The 14,732-nt window shown below is 48.5% G+C and overlaps 1 protein-coding gene across 2 annotated transcripts in view; it reads left to right on the top strand.

Annotated features, from left to right (window-relative positions):
- The first annotated feature begins 6,799 nt into the window (after window positions 1-6,799).
- Window positions 6,800-14,732, top strand: part of MGA (MAX dimerization protein MGA) — a 168,879-nt gene continuing 160,946 nt past the window's right edge. The window contains exons 1-2 of one of the 2 annotated variants that reach the window (XM_069732532.1): window positions 6,821-6,908; window positions 6,985-7,052. The gene's annotated coding sequence lies outside the window, so the exon portion shown is untranslated. Of the gene's footprint in view, window positions 6,909-6,984; window positions 7,053-14,732 lie in introns of both variants that reach the window. The other variant, XM_069732533.1, reaches the window with a different exon arrangement.

Below are 14,732 nucleotides of genomic sequence, written 5' to 3'. Positions count from 1 at the left end.
ATTGCCCAGCCACGTAGTATATTGCCCAGCTACGTGGTATATGGCCCAGCTACGTAGTATAGAGCACAGAGCCACGTAGTATACAGCACAGACACGTAGTATATTGCCCAGCTACGTAGTACATTGCCCAGTCATGTAGTATATTGCCCAGCCACATAGTATATTGCCCAGCCACGTAGTATATTGGCCAGCCACGTAGTATATTGGCCAGCCACGTAGTATATTGCGCAGCCACGTAATATATTTCCCAGCCACGTAGTATATTGCCCAGTCACGTAGTATATTGCCCAGTCACGAAGTATATTGCCCAGCCACATAGTATATTGCCCAGTCACGAAGTATATTGCCCAGCCACATAGTATATTGCCCAGTCACGTAGTATATTGCCCGGTCACGTAGTATATTGCCCAGCCACGTAGTATATTGCACAGTCACGTAGTATATTGCCCAGCCACGTAGTATATTGCCCAGTCACGTAGTATATTGCCCAGCCACGTAGTATATTGCCCAGCCACGTAATATATTTCCCAGCCACGTAGTATATTGCCCAGTCACGTAGTATATTGCCCAGTCACGAAGTATATTGCCTAGCCACATAGTATATTGCCCAGTCACGAAGTATATTGCCCAGCCACATAGTATATTGCCCAGTAACATAGTATATTGCCCGATCACGTAGTATATTGCCCAGCCCTGTAGTATATTGCCCAGCCACATAGTATATTGCCCAGTCACATAGTATATTGCCCGGTCACGTAGTATATTGCCCAGTCATGTAGTACATTGCCTAGTCACGTAGTATAAAGCACAGAGCCACGTAGTATATTGCCCAGCCACGTAGTATATTGCACAGTCACGTAGTATATTGCCCAGCGACGTAGTATATTGCACAGCGACGTAGTATACAGCACAGAGCCACATAGTATACAGCACAGCCACGTAGTATACTGCCCAGTCACGTAGTATATTGGCTCGTCATGTAGTATATTGCCCAGACACGTATGTAACAGGTTAAAAAAGAGTTAAAATAAAAAATAAACATATACTCACCTTCCGAGGGGCCCCTTGTAGTTCCGGCGCCTGTGTGCGGTGCACATGGCAGCTTCTGGTCCCAGGGTTGGATGTGCGTAGGACCTGTGATGACGTCGCGGTTACATAACCGTGACGTCTTGGAAGGTCTTTCTCGCATATCATCCTTGGCCCCGGAATCTGCCGCTTGCACTGCCGAGGAGAGGACGCGACGACGGAGGGTGACAATAGCAGGTTTTTTTTTTTTTTAATTATTTTTAACATTACACTTTTTTACTATTGATGCCGCATAGGCAGCATCAATAGTAAAAAGTTGGGGACACACAGGGTTAATAGCAGCGGTTACGGAGTGCGTTACCCGCGGCATTACGCGGTCCGTTACCGCCGGCATTAACCCTGTGTGAGCGGTGACTGGAGGGGAGTATGCGGGCGCCGGGCACTGACTGCGGGGAGTAATGAGCGGCCATTTTCTTCCGGACTGTGCCCGTCGCTAATTGGTCGTGGCTGTTTTGCCGCGACCAATCAGTGACTTGGATTTCCATGACAGACAGAGGCCGCGACCAATGAATATCCGTGACAGACAGACAGAAGGACAGACAGACAGAAAGACGGAAGTGACCCTTAGACAATTATATAGTAGATGTATAAAAAAAGCAAATAAAAAATAAATTAAAAATACATATGAAACCGGACCCAAGGATTTATATGATTGTAAAAATAATGCTCCTAATCCTATAAAAAAATATATCACATAGATAAAAAAGGGGGAAATTTTATGTGGAAACTAAAAAAAATACATATAAACTGTGAAATGGTGACTAAAGAAGACAATTATTAAAGAATTAAAGGAAGTGAAACAATACTAATCAACCGAACACTTTATGAGTGGCAGAAAATATATAATACAATAACGCCATTACTCTGGATCCATGATGGATTGTGAAAGTGCAAAAGTGCTAATAAGGAAAAGATCCCACAATTATATATGGACAATTTTAAGGAGCAGTATACCTTGAAGGTCCGGACTAGGAGAGATACAGACACGCGCACACCCCGGCACAATTATTTGGCTATATGCATATATAACCCCTATACAATCCTATAGTGTAATCTGATGTATTCCCATCAAGTGTTTTTTCCACTTAGTCATACAGGAACATGCAGCAGAGCTCAGTGTGCGATTGAACAATAAGACATTATGTCATATTTCCTGACACTCAGTATTGAGTAGAAGCACCCTTTTGAGCTAGTACAACCATGAGTCTTCTTGGGAATGATGCAACAAGTTTTTCACACCTGGATTTGGGGATCCTCGGCCATTCTTCCTTCCAGATCCTCTCCAGTTCTGTCAGGTTGGATGGTGGAAGTTGGTGGACAACCATTTTCAGGTCTCTCCAGAGTTGGTCAATTGGGTTTAGGTCAGAACTCTGGCTGGGCCAGTCAAGAATGGTCACAGAGTTGTTCTGTAGCCACTCCTTTGTTATTTTAGCTCTGTGCTTAGGGTCATTGTCTTGTTGGAAGGTGAACCTTAAGGTACCTTCACATTAAGCGACGCTGCAGCGATACCGACAACGATCCGGATCGCTGCAGCGTCGCTGTTTGGTCGCTGGAGAGCTGTCACACAGACCGCTCTCCAGCGACCAACGATGCCGCTAACCAGGGTAAACATCGGGTAACTAAGCGCAGGGCCGCGCTTAGTAACCCGATGTTTACCCTGGTTACCATCCTAAAAGTAAAAAAAAACAAACAGTACATACTTACCTACAGCCGTCTGTCCTCCAGCGCTGTGCTCTGCTCTCCTCCTGTACTGTCTGTGAGCACAGCGGCCGGAAAGCAGAGCGGTGACGTCACCGCTCTGCTTTCCGGCTGACCGACGCTCACAGCCAGTACAGGAGGAGAGCAGAGCACAGCGCTGGAGGACAGACGGCTGTAGGTAAGTATGTACTGTTTGTTTTTTTTTTACTTTTAGGATGGTAACCAGGGTAAACATCGGGTTACTAAGCGCGGCCCTGTGCTTAGTTACCCGATGTTTACCCTGGTTACCAGTGAAGACATCGCTGGATCGGTGTCACACACGCCGATCCAGCGATGTCAGCAGGAGTCCAGCGACGAAATAAAGTTCTGGACTTTATTCAGCGACCAACGATCTCCCAGCAGGGGCCTGATCGTTGGTCGCTGTCACACATAACGATTTCATTAACGATATCGTTGCTACGTCACAAAAAGCAACGATATCGTTAACAATATCGTTATGTGTGAAGGTACCTTTAGGCCAAGTCTGAGGTCCAGAGCACTCTGGAAGAGGGTTTCATCCAGGATATCTCTGTACTTGGCCATATTCATGTTTCCTTCAATGGCAACCAGTTGTCCTGTCCCTGCAGCTGAAAAACACCCTCATAGCATGATGCATTGGGCAGGTGATGAGCAGTGCCTAGTTTTCTCCACAAATACTGCTTAGAATTATCACCAAAAAGGTCTATCTTCGTCTCATTAGACCAGAAAATCTCATTTCTCATAGTCTGGGAGTCCTTCATGCATTTTTTTTTTTAGCAAACTCCATGCGGGCTTTCATATGTCTTGCACTTAGGAGAGGCTTCCATCAGGCCACTCTGCCATAAAGGCCAAACTGGTGGAGGGCTGCAGTGATAGTTGACTTTGTGGAACTTTCTCCTATCTCCCTACTGCATCTCTGGAGCTCAGCCACTGTGATCTTGGGTTCTTCTTTACTTCTCTCACCAAGGCTCTTCTCCCACGATTGCACAGTTTGGCTGGACGGCCAGGTCTAGGAAGACTTCTGGTGGTCCCAAACTTCTTCCATTTAAGTGCAGCGCCCCAGAGATCTGGTCGTTGCAGTATGACACTCTGCCGCTAGGGGGAGTGATGGTACGTCTGATGGCACTGAAGGAATTCTACTGACCAGGTATCACCAGCACACATTACACTTCACACTCCGGCCACTAGGGGGAGAAAAAGGCTTTATTTATTGGGCCACTCCTCACACTGGTAAAACTAGGGGTTGGGTAGGAAGTTAGTCAGAAGCTCACTGGGTTGGATTCAGGCAACATCCCGTGGCAGGGGGTGTTGCAGGGAGAAGATACAGGGGGTTCCCTGTCGGGCGTGGGAACCTGGCAGGTACCTAGCGAAGAGAGCAGAACGTTACGGAACCGCGCCTGCACTACCTTGCGGCGGTATCCTAAGAAAGAGACACGAAGCGAAGGGTATTGTGGAACAGTGAGAAACGAGATCAAGCACAAAGGAGAGCCAGTAGGAGTCGTGCCATGAGACCGAGGCAACATCCTACTGAGGCGCGTAGCCGGTGGCCGGAATACCGCGGAAGTAACTGACTCTATGCCTTACTTCGAACTCCGCAGGACAGTTAATTATAGGTTGGCTGTCTACCTTAAATTTCCTACGAAGACATAGGGGGCAACGCGTGGAGAGGGGCGTCTCTAGGGTCCCGGAAGAGCTCCGAGCCTTCCCGTCATACGGGTGCGTCCTAGCCATAACATATCTGGGAGACGAGAAACTAGTAACATCTGGAACAAGAGAGAAAGAATTAGAAAGAACTAGAAAGAACGAACGAACGAGGACAGAAGTTGTGAGGACTATTCCGAATGCTCAGCAGGGTAGCACTACAACACACAGGCGCTAGTGGTAGGCAACGATTTCCACCTGCAAAGGGAACTCTGGATGTGCCCGTCGGACCGGCCGGTCTCAGAAAGCCCTGTTAACCGTGCTCTGGATTGCGGATCCTGAAGTCTTCAGTAAAGAGGTAAAAACACTGCAACCTTGTGTCCTCGTTATTGCCTGCACCTCACACCATCGCCATCTACATCACTGGGAAGCCCTGGGGACATACTTCACCGTGGGAAGGTATACCATCTAGCTGCCATTCCATCACCCCAGCGGACCCTAAGCAGCATCGGTCATCCTGACCGAACACCACAGGTGGCGTCACGAAACCTTGACAGACTCCTATCACCTTTTATTGGACGCCCCTTAGCAGGGTCACGGACCGGGTCCAGCCACCGTGACAACCCCAGAACTGAGACAGAAAGGACCGGTACCGAGTGACCTGTGGCCCTGTGTCTGGGGGCGATCCATAAGGATTATGGAGGCCACTGTGCTCTTAGGAACCTTGAGTACTAAAAAAAAGGAAGGAATGTCCAGCTTCATCGAGTCCGTAAAAAAGAGTTTTCTTTATTTACAAACTTTAAACATGGAGGATACAGACTTCAGCACAACCATATGGGTAAGAATCTCAACGCGTTTCTGGAGACTAAGCTCCCTTAATCATGACCTGGTCAACCATAGTTTTTTTCTTCATTTGAACTTTAGAAATGTATAAATACAAAAGAAAGGAGTAAACAAACACATTACCAACAGGAATAAAAGAAAATTATTTTATTAAATAATTCAACAAACAAATGTAACCTTTAGATACAAAGGATCACAAGTAAAATAAGGAGGAAACAATGCCAGTACCAAGAGGAGATCCTGCCGATCTATAGAATGGCATGGGTAGGCAGGGGCAGCAGCCCCCAGGTGCAGACTCACGTCCGCATAAGTAGCTACTTCCTCTTTGGAGAAAGCGGGCACGCGAAACGCGCGTCAGGGGTTGTGGGGAGATCCTTGCCGGTCCTGATTTACCATGGGTAAGCACATCACTTAATATAGTGCTTTACTTTATGGTGGCTGTACATGGGGGATCACTATAGAATGATATGTGGTTTGTGATTGAAACTATTATGCGAACGTGAGTCAGCAGCTGCATGGAGATCTGAGTAAAGAACCAACTATTAGAGAAAACTAGACTTGCCAAATAGAAGGCAGAGATCGTTTATTAACATCTCTGCCTTTCCTGATCGCTGAGTACACAGTATAGGAAGCGCTTTTTCCTCCCATCCTAGCCATCAAGTGATCGCCTGATGCCCAGGATGGACTCATGAAGCTATGCCTGCCCTGTAACTGGGGCTTCTCTGCCAAGCTCAGTTACAGGGGTAACCTGGCAAAAATAACAAAAAAGAATTAAAATATTGAGGGGAGTCACAATTTGTGACATAAGTAAAAAATAAAAGCTGAAAAGAAATAAAACAAAAGTAAAACAAAAGGCCAACACCAGTCTCATTTTCGGTTTCTAGTCCTGCCGCTGACCAAAGAAAAATGAGAGAGAAGAGAACACAATTTAAAATGTATTCTAGTCATCATGTGCAGTTAAAAAAATGTAAAAAACAGATGCTATTTCTTTTTGTTTTCTCCTTTACATTTCCCCAAACTATTAGCAGTATTAATATAAAAATAGCATTTAATTAACAAAACTTATTTGGATAAAAGGACGAGAATAAATTACAGACCTAAAACAACGGTTTCCACTATATATATATCTATAGCTATCTATATATCTATATATATATATATATATATATATATATATATATCTATATATATAGTGCTTGGGGGAAAATGTTGCGGTCTTTTGCTGGTTAAACATCTCCCTTCCATTTTAATGAATCACTGTCGATGGAATATGAAGGAGGCCCCCTTTATGTCAGAATTCACTGCCGCCTAAAATGTGGATTCTGCCGGCTGTGTGCTGTGCGGAGAGAGAGTTCCAGAAGCCCAGAGAGGATGGCCACACCAATCCGACCTCGAGCAGAGTCTCCACACAGACGCCATTCCGTGCTGCGTCTTTTAAGGGAGGGAAAGGCAGCCTCACACACCACGTGACCTCTTCTCAACCAATCAGCTCTCGTCCGGCGTCCACCTAAGCGCTATCCTTTAGCTATACTCTGAGTGCTGAACGGCATGGGAGACGTGGAGGGTGTAGCGCTTGTCACTACTCGAAGAGAAGTGCGCGGGAAAACAGCACTCTGGCAAAGGTACGGACGAGTCTGCACTACATCCAATATTGTGAAGTCAGTGCGGCTGCTGACACTTATGTTGTTCGTTCCGCAGGGCGCTACAGACTGTCTACGTGATCAGCTGGTTACGTAAAAAGCGTAACGCCTGCGAGAATACCGCTTGTGAGTAGAGCAGTTTGGCTTAGGGTGGAGCTGACCACGTGACGCTCGGTAGCTAATCACGGTCGCGCTTTGGTGTGCTTTTTTTTTGGCGCCCTGCAGCTGAGGTATTTTTAATGTTGTTAGACGAGATGGTGCCCGCGCTGTTCATGCGCCTTTTGTTTGTTTTTGGTTTTTTTTAATTAATTTAAATGGAGTTATGAAATGCGATTGAAAAGAAATGGCGACGGACCGATAGGGGATTTAGCGTGACAGGGTTGGGAGGGCGGGCCGCTACGTTGGGGCTGGGTGTCGGGGAAGGTGGCACGCATGCGTTGTTTGAACAGGGCTGTCACGTGACGGCAGCAGTGAGGCTCCACGCCGAGACTATGTTGTGAATGATGGGAGTGATCTCCACGGTGCTGCATGCGGCTAAAGTGACGTCAGCACTGAGAGTATATAAAGAAAATGTTATATATGGTTACTGAGTGCCAGACTGGAAAGAATCATCCCTAATATGTCAGACATAGGTGCAGGAAGACCTTAAAAGGATCCAATTTTTTTTTATTAGGGACCCAGGCACTAGGTTTGGCCAATATGATACGGCCACCGCCTTTCAGGGCTTATCTACAGCATCCTATAATGCTGTATATCTGCCCCCGGTCCGACCTGCAAGAGAATAAAAATAAGTTACATTATACTCACCCAGGGGGGGTCTGATGGGTGTCGCAGGTCCGGCGCCTCCCATCTTCTTGCGATGCCGCCCTCCTGTTGCCTCCTGCGCAGGCGTACTGATCTGCCCTGTTGAGGGCAGAGCAAAGTCTTGCAGTGCGCAGGTGCCGGGCTTCTCTGAACTTTTCCAGCGCCTGCGCACTGCAGTACTTTGCTGTGCCCTCAACAGGGCAGATAAGTACTCCTGCGCAGGAGCGCCGATGTCGGGGAGCCATGAAGAAGCAGGATGGCGGCGTCGCAAGAAGATGGGAGGCACCGGACCCGGAACTGCAACACCAATCTGAGCGCCCCACAGGTGAGTATAATAAGTTATTTTTCAGGTCAAATCAGGGGCTTATATACAGCATTATAGAAAGGCAGTGGCCGTAACTCATATCGGCCAAACCTGGTGACTGGTTCCCTTTAAAGGGACATCTATCTCTATTATAGCCGTGTGCCCTAGTAGGACATTTGGATAGGAGTTGTCTTCCTGACACAAGCCCTTTTATTAATAGTTATTTGTAATTTGGAGTCAGTATATATAAAGCATGTCAAAGCTGGCTACTATCTGGAATTGCATCTGCTATAAGTGCAAAGAACACTTCTTAATATGAAGCCATTATTAAAGGGACTGTCTGCACAGAATAACTGTTCAAACTAAGTGCAAGCGATAGTGCATCATGGCATGACCAAACATTTAAAGGCACTGTGTCAGCACAGAATTACAGGCGCTCAGGGCATCATGGCATGGTCAAAAATCTAAAGGCACTGTATCAGCACAGAATTTCAGGCGCTCAGGGCATCATGGCATGACCAAACATTTAAAGGCACTGTGTCAGCACAGAATTTCAGGCTCTCAGGGCATCATGGCATGGCCAAAAATGTAAAGGCACTGTGTCAGCACAGAATTACAATAGAAACCAGGAACGATTTCTGGACTTGTTTGCGCTGCTGATCATTGAAGACGCGTTTCGAAGTAGAATACACTTCTTGCTCAGGAACGGAGGGTATGTATGAGTTATACACTTGTATGGTGCCAAGGCTGCATCTTCTAGTCGGACACGCCTACTGTCTGGGCGCATCACTGGTCAGGGTGCAGCCTCAGCTCAATAGAAGTGTATGAAGCAAGGTCGCGCCCACAGGCCGGGGTGGAAAGGTGCACTTATATGTTTGGGAACTCCATGGTGCACCAAGCACCTGAACTTGAACAGTCATTCTGTGCTGACAGAGTCCCTTTCAAAGCACCTTTTCATTTGTACATTTTTGTAGCCATGTATGCTGACGACACCCCTACCCAAATTCAAAATACCAAGGATTGTCTGTCTGCTGTCTCTAACATCATGTCCTCCCTCTGTCTGAAACTAAATCTCTCCAAAACTGAACTACTTGTGTTTCTTCCTTCTACTAACCTCACTCTACCCAACATCGAAATTACCCTGGAGGGTTCAACCATAACTCCCAAGCAGCTTGCCCACTGTCTTGGGGTCATATTCGACACCGAACTTTCCTTTACTCTCTATATCCAATCACTCCCTCGCTCCTGTCACCTGCATCTTAAAAACATCTCCAGAATCCGACCTTTTCTCACCTTTGAAACTGCTAAGACTCTTACTGTCGCTCGTCAGGACTACTGCAACTCTCTTCTGATCAGTCTCCCTCTCACCAAACTTTCTCCTCTCCAATCCATCTTGAATGCGGCAGCCAGGGTCATATTTCTGTCCAGCTGCTTCACCGATGCCTCCATCTTGTGCCAGTCATTACACTGGCTACCCATTCGCTACAGGGTCCAGTATAAACTCGTCTCTCTCACCCACAAAGCTCTCCACAGTTCTGCATCGCCTTATATCTCCTCTCTCATCTCCGTCTATCGCCCTACATGTGCCCTCCGTTCTACAAATGACCTAAGACTAACATCCCCCGTAATCTGTACCTCGCACCTCCGTCTCCAAGACTTCTCTCGTGCTGCGCCAGCTCTCTGGAATGCACTTCCCCAGACGATCAGACTGATACCTAGCCCTGACCTATTCAAGCGCGCTCTGAAAACCCATCTCTTTAAACAAGCCTACCACATCAACTACTCAGTAAACTAACTTTGCCCTGTTCCCTCCTTCCAAATATTATTTTGAATCTGCACCCTACTATTCATCTGTCTCCACACCCTCCATGCACACGATAACTGCACTTAATGCTTGACTATTGCACTTAAACACACGGGCTGATGACCGAATCATGCAGCTTTATATGAAAATCCCTATCAACTATATAATTGTCTAAGGGTCACTTCCGTCTGTCTGTCTGTCTGACTTTCTGTCATGGATATTCATTGGTCGCGGCCTCTGTCTGTCATGGAATCCAAATCGCTGATTGGTCGTGGCAAAACGCCCACGACCATTGCCACAACCAATCAGCGACGGGCGCAGTCCGGCGGCAACATGGCCGCTCCTTCCTCCCCGCAGTCAGTGCCCGCTCCGTACTCCCCTCCAGTCAGCGCTCACACAGGGTTAATGGCAGCATTAATGGACTGCGTTATGCCGCGGTGTAACGCACTCCATTAACGCTGCTATTAACCCTGTGTGACCAACTTTTTTACTATTGAGGCTGCCTATGCAGTAAAATAGTAAAAATATCTAACGTTAAAAATAATTTAAAAAAAATAAAAAAGCATCATATACTCACCCTCCGGCACCTTTCCCGCTCCTTGCGACGCTCCGGTGACCGCTCCATGCAAGCGGCAGGTTCCAGGGCCAAGGATGGTATGCGACAAGGACCTTCCGCGACGTCATCACAGGTCCTGCGCTCATCCAACCCTGGGACTGGAAGCTGCCGCCTGCACCGCACACAGGTGACAGGACTACAAGGGGCCCTCGGAAGGTGAGTATATGTTTATTTTTTATTTTAAGTCTCTTTTAACCTGTTGCATACATGTCAGGGCAATATACTATGTGACTGGCCAATATACTACGTGACTGGGCAGTATACTACGTGGCTGTGCTGTATACTACGTGGCTCTGCTGTATACTACATGGCTCTGTGCTGTATACTATGTCGCTGGGCAATATACTACGTGACTGGGCAATATACTACGTGGCTGGGCAATATACTATGTGGCTGGGCAATATACTACGTGACTGGGCAATGGGGGGACACAATAGGTGAAAAGTGCTTGTTATTTCAGGTCTGGCAATTATAATAAACTAGATGGTGGCCCGATTCTAACGCATTGGGTATTCTAGAATATGCATGTCCACGTAGTATATTGCACAGCCAACGTAGTATATTGCCCAGTGACGTACTATATTGCCCAGCCACGTAGTATATTGCCCAGCCACGTAGTATATTGCCCAGCCACATAGTATATTGCCCAGCCACGTAGTATATTGCCCAGCCACGTAGTATATTGCCCAGCCACGTAGTATATTGCCCAGCCACGTAGTATATTGCCCAGCCACGTAGTATATTGCCCAGCCCGCGTAGTATATTGCCCAGCCCGCGTAGTATATTGCCCAGCCACGTAGTATATTGCCCAGCCCGCGTAGTATATTGCCCAGCCACGTAGTATATTGCCCAGCCACGTAGTATATTGCCCAGCCACGTATGTAGCAGGTTAAAAAATAAACACTCACCATCTGAGGGCCCCTTGTAGTCCTGGAGCTTGTGCGGTGCATGCGGCAGCTTCCGGTCCCAGGGTTGGTATGAGCACAGGACCTGTGATGATGTCGCGGTCACATGACTGTGATGTCATGTCAGGTCATTCTCGTATACCATCCTTGGCCCCGGAACCTGCCGCTTGCACTGCCGAGGAGAGGACGACACGGCGTGTAACATTAGATCTTTTTACTATTGATGCTGCATACGCATCATCAATAGTAAAAAGTTGGTCACACAGGGTTAATAGCTGCGTTAATGGAGTGCGTTACACCGCGGTCCTTTAACGCTTGCATTAACCCTTTGTGAGGGCTGACCAGAGGGGAGTACGGAGCGGGCACTGACTGCGGGGAGGAAGAAGCGGCCATTTTTCCGCTGGACTGTGTCGGTCGCTGATTGGTCGTGGCTATTTTGCCGCGACGAAACAGCGACTTGGATTTCCATGACCGATGAATATCCGTGAAAGACAGAAAGACAGACAGAGGGAAGTGACCCTTAGACAATTATATAGTAGACATGTGTGTACACTAGGCCCGTACATTGCAGGACTGAGGACTGGCTATATGACCTGGGTGTGGCCCCTCACAATATAAGCCCCTCCCCTACGTCTCTTCTCTTGGCGGCAACACGTGATTGGAGCCTCGTGTCCTTGCCGCCGCAGATGCCAGGTAGGTGACGTCACTAAACACATCTGCGCCTGCGCAGTCGACTGAGCTGCGTCGTGTAACTAAAGAATAGAAATAAAAACAACAAAATAAAGCTGCTCCGTACGTAAAGCAATAACGGGGCCGCGTCTCCTGCGAAGCGCGGGAGGACCGCCGCTCTCCGTCTGGAGGGAAAGTGAGGTATGCAGCGCCGGGAGCACAGGCACAGCTGGCGGCGAGGATACCTGTGCGACGGTGCACGTACAGAATGTCTCCGGGATCGTGTGGGCCGTGAGGATGGAATTAACGGGATAGGATTGTGACAATTGTGCTGATGTGTGACACTCGGCTCGTCTGGGATAATGCTGGCGCAGACCGCACGGGGGCCTCTCACACGGTGTGCTGGCATCGGGGCAATGAGATCTCACCGCAGACTGGCCTCAGGTGGTGGGCAGCTGTGCCTGCAGTCTAAAGCCGTGTACTGGAGAGTGAAGGGTTACTAATTATTATCTGGACACCCCTGCCATCCCTAAACTGCCTGCCCCCATGCATCACGTCTCCTGCCAGCCCTAGTGTCTGCCCCATGTATCACCAGTGTCCTGCCATCCCTATACTAATATCTGCCCCTATGTATCGCCAGTCTCCTACCATCCCTATACTAATGTCGGCCCCCATGCATCACGTCTCCTGCCAGCCCTAGTGTCTGTCCCATGTATCACCAGTGTCCTACCATCCCTATACTAATATCTGCCCCTATGTATCGCCAGTCTCCTACCATCCCTATACTAATGTCGGCCCTCATGCATCACGTCTCCTGCTAGCCCTAGTGTCTGTCCCATGTATCACCAGTGTCATGCCATCCCTATACTAATATCTGCCCCTATGTATCGCCAGTCTCCTGCCATCCCTATACTAATGTCGGCCCCCATGCGTCACGTCTCTTGCCAGCCCTAGTGTCTGTCCCATGTATCACCAGTGTCCTGCCATCCCTATACTAATATCTGCCCCTATGTATCGCCAGTCTCCTACCATTCCTATACTAATGTTGGCCCCCATGCATCACGTCTCCTGCCAGCCCTAGTGTCTGCCCCATGTATCACCAGTGTCCTGCCATCCCTATACTAATGTCGGCCCCCATGCATCACGTCTCCTGCTAGCCCTAGTGTCTGTCCCATGTATCACCAGTCTCCTACCATCCCTATACTAATGTCGGCCCCCATGCATCACGTCTCCTGCCAGCCCTAGTGTCTGTCCCATGTATCACCAGTGTCCTGCCATCCCTATACTAATATCTGCCCCTATGTATCGCCAGTCTCCTACCATCCCTATACTAATGTCGGCCCTCATGCATCACGTCTCCTGCCAGCCCTAGTGTCTGCCCCATGTATCACCAGTGTCCTGCCATCCCTATACTAATGTCGGCCCCCATGCATCACGTCTCCTGCTAGCCCTAGTGTCTGTCCCATGTATCACCAGTCTCCTACCATCCCTATACTAATGTCGGCCCCCATGCATCACGTCTCCTGCCAGCCCTAGTGTCTGTCCCATGTATCACCAGTGTCCTGCCATCCCTATACTAATATCTGCCCCTATGTATCGCCAGTCTCCTACCATCCCTATACTAATGTCGGCCCTCATGCATCACGTCTCCTGCCAGCCCTAGTGTCTGCCCCATGTATCACCAGTGTCCTGCCATCCCTATACTAATGTCGGCCCCCATGCATCACGTCTCCTGCTAGCCCTAGTGTCTGTCCCATGTATCACCAGTCTCCTACCATCCCTATACTAATGTCGGCCCCCATGCATCACGTCTCCTGCCAGCCCTAGTGTCTGTCCCATGTATCACCAGTGTCCTGCCATCCCTATACTAATATCTGCCCCTATGTATCGCCAGTCTCCTACCATCCCTATACTAATGTCGGCCCTCATGCATCACGTCTCCTGCCAGCCCTAGTGTCTGCCCCATGTATCACCAGTGTCCTGCCATCCCTATACTAATATCTGCCCCTATGTATCGCCAGTCTCCTACCATCCCTATACTAATGTCGGCCCTCATGCATCACGTCTCCTGCCAGCCCTAGTGTCTGTCCCATGTATCACCAGTGTCCTGCCATCCCTATACTAATACCTGCCCCCATGTATCACCAGTGTCCTGCCATCCCTATACTAATGTCGGCCCCCATGCATCACGTCTCCTGCTAGCCCTAGTGTCTGTCCCATGTATCACCAGTGTCCTGCCATCCCTATACTAATATCTGCCCCTATGTATCGCCAGTCTCCTACCATCCCTATACTAATGTCGGCCCCCATGCATCACGTCTCCTGCTAGCCCTAGTGTCTGTCCCATGTATCACCAGTGTCTTGCCATCCCTATACTAATATCTGCCCCTATGTATCGCCAGTCTCCTACCATCCCTATACTAATGTCGGCCCTCATGCATCACGTCTCCTGCCAGCCCTAGTGTCTGTCCCATGTATCACCAGTGTCCTGCCATCCCTATACTAATATCTGCCCCTATGTATCGCCAGTCTCCTACCATCCCTATACTAATGTCGGCCCCCATGCATCACGTCTCCTGCTAGCCCTAGTGTCTGTCCCATGTATCACCAGTGTCTTGCCATCCCTATACTAATATCTGCCCCTATGTATCGCCAGTCTCCTACCATCCCTATACTAATGTCGGCCCCCATGCATCACGTCTCC

This window comes from Ranitomeya imitator, chromosome 1, assembly GCF_032444005.1.
Source record: "Ranitomeya imitator isolate aRanImi1 chromosome 1, aRanImi1.pri, whole genome shotgun sequence".
NCBI classification, from domain to species: domain Eukaryota; kingdom Metazoa; phylum Chordata; class Amphibia; order Anura; family Dendrobatidae; genus Ranitomeya; species Ranitomeya imitator.
Note: the sequence above shows the minus strand (reverse complement) of the source record. Positions and strands in the feature narration are given on the sequence as shown.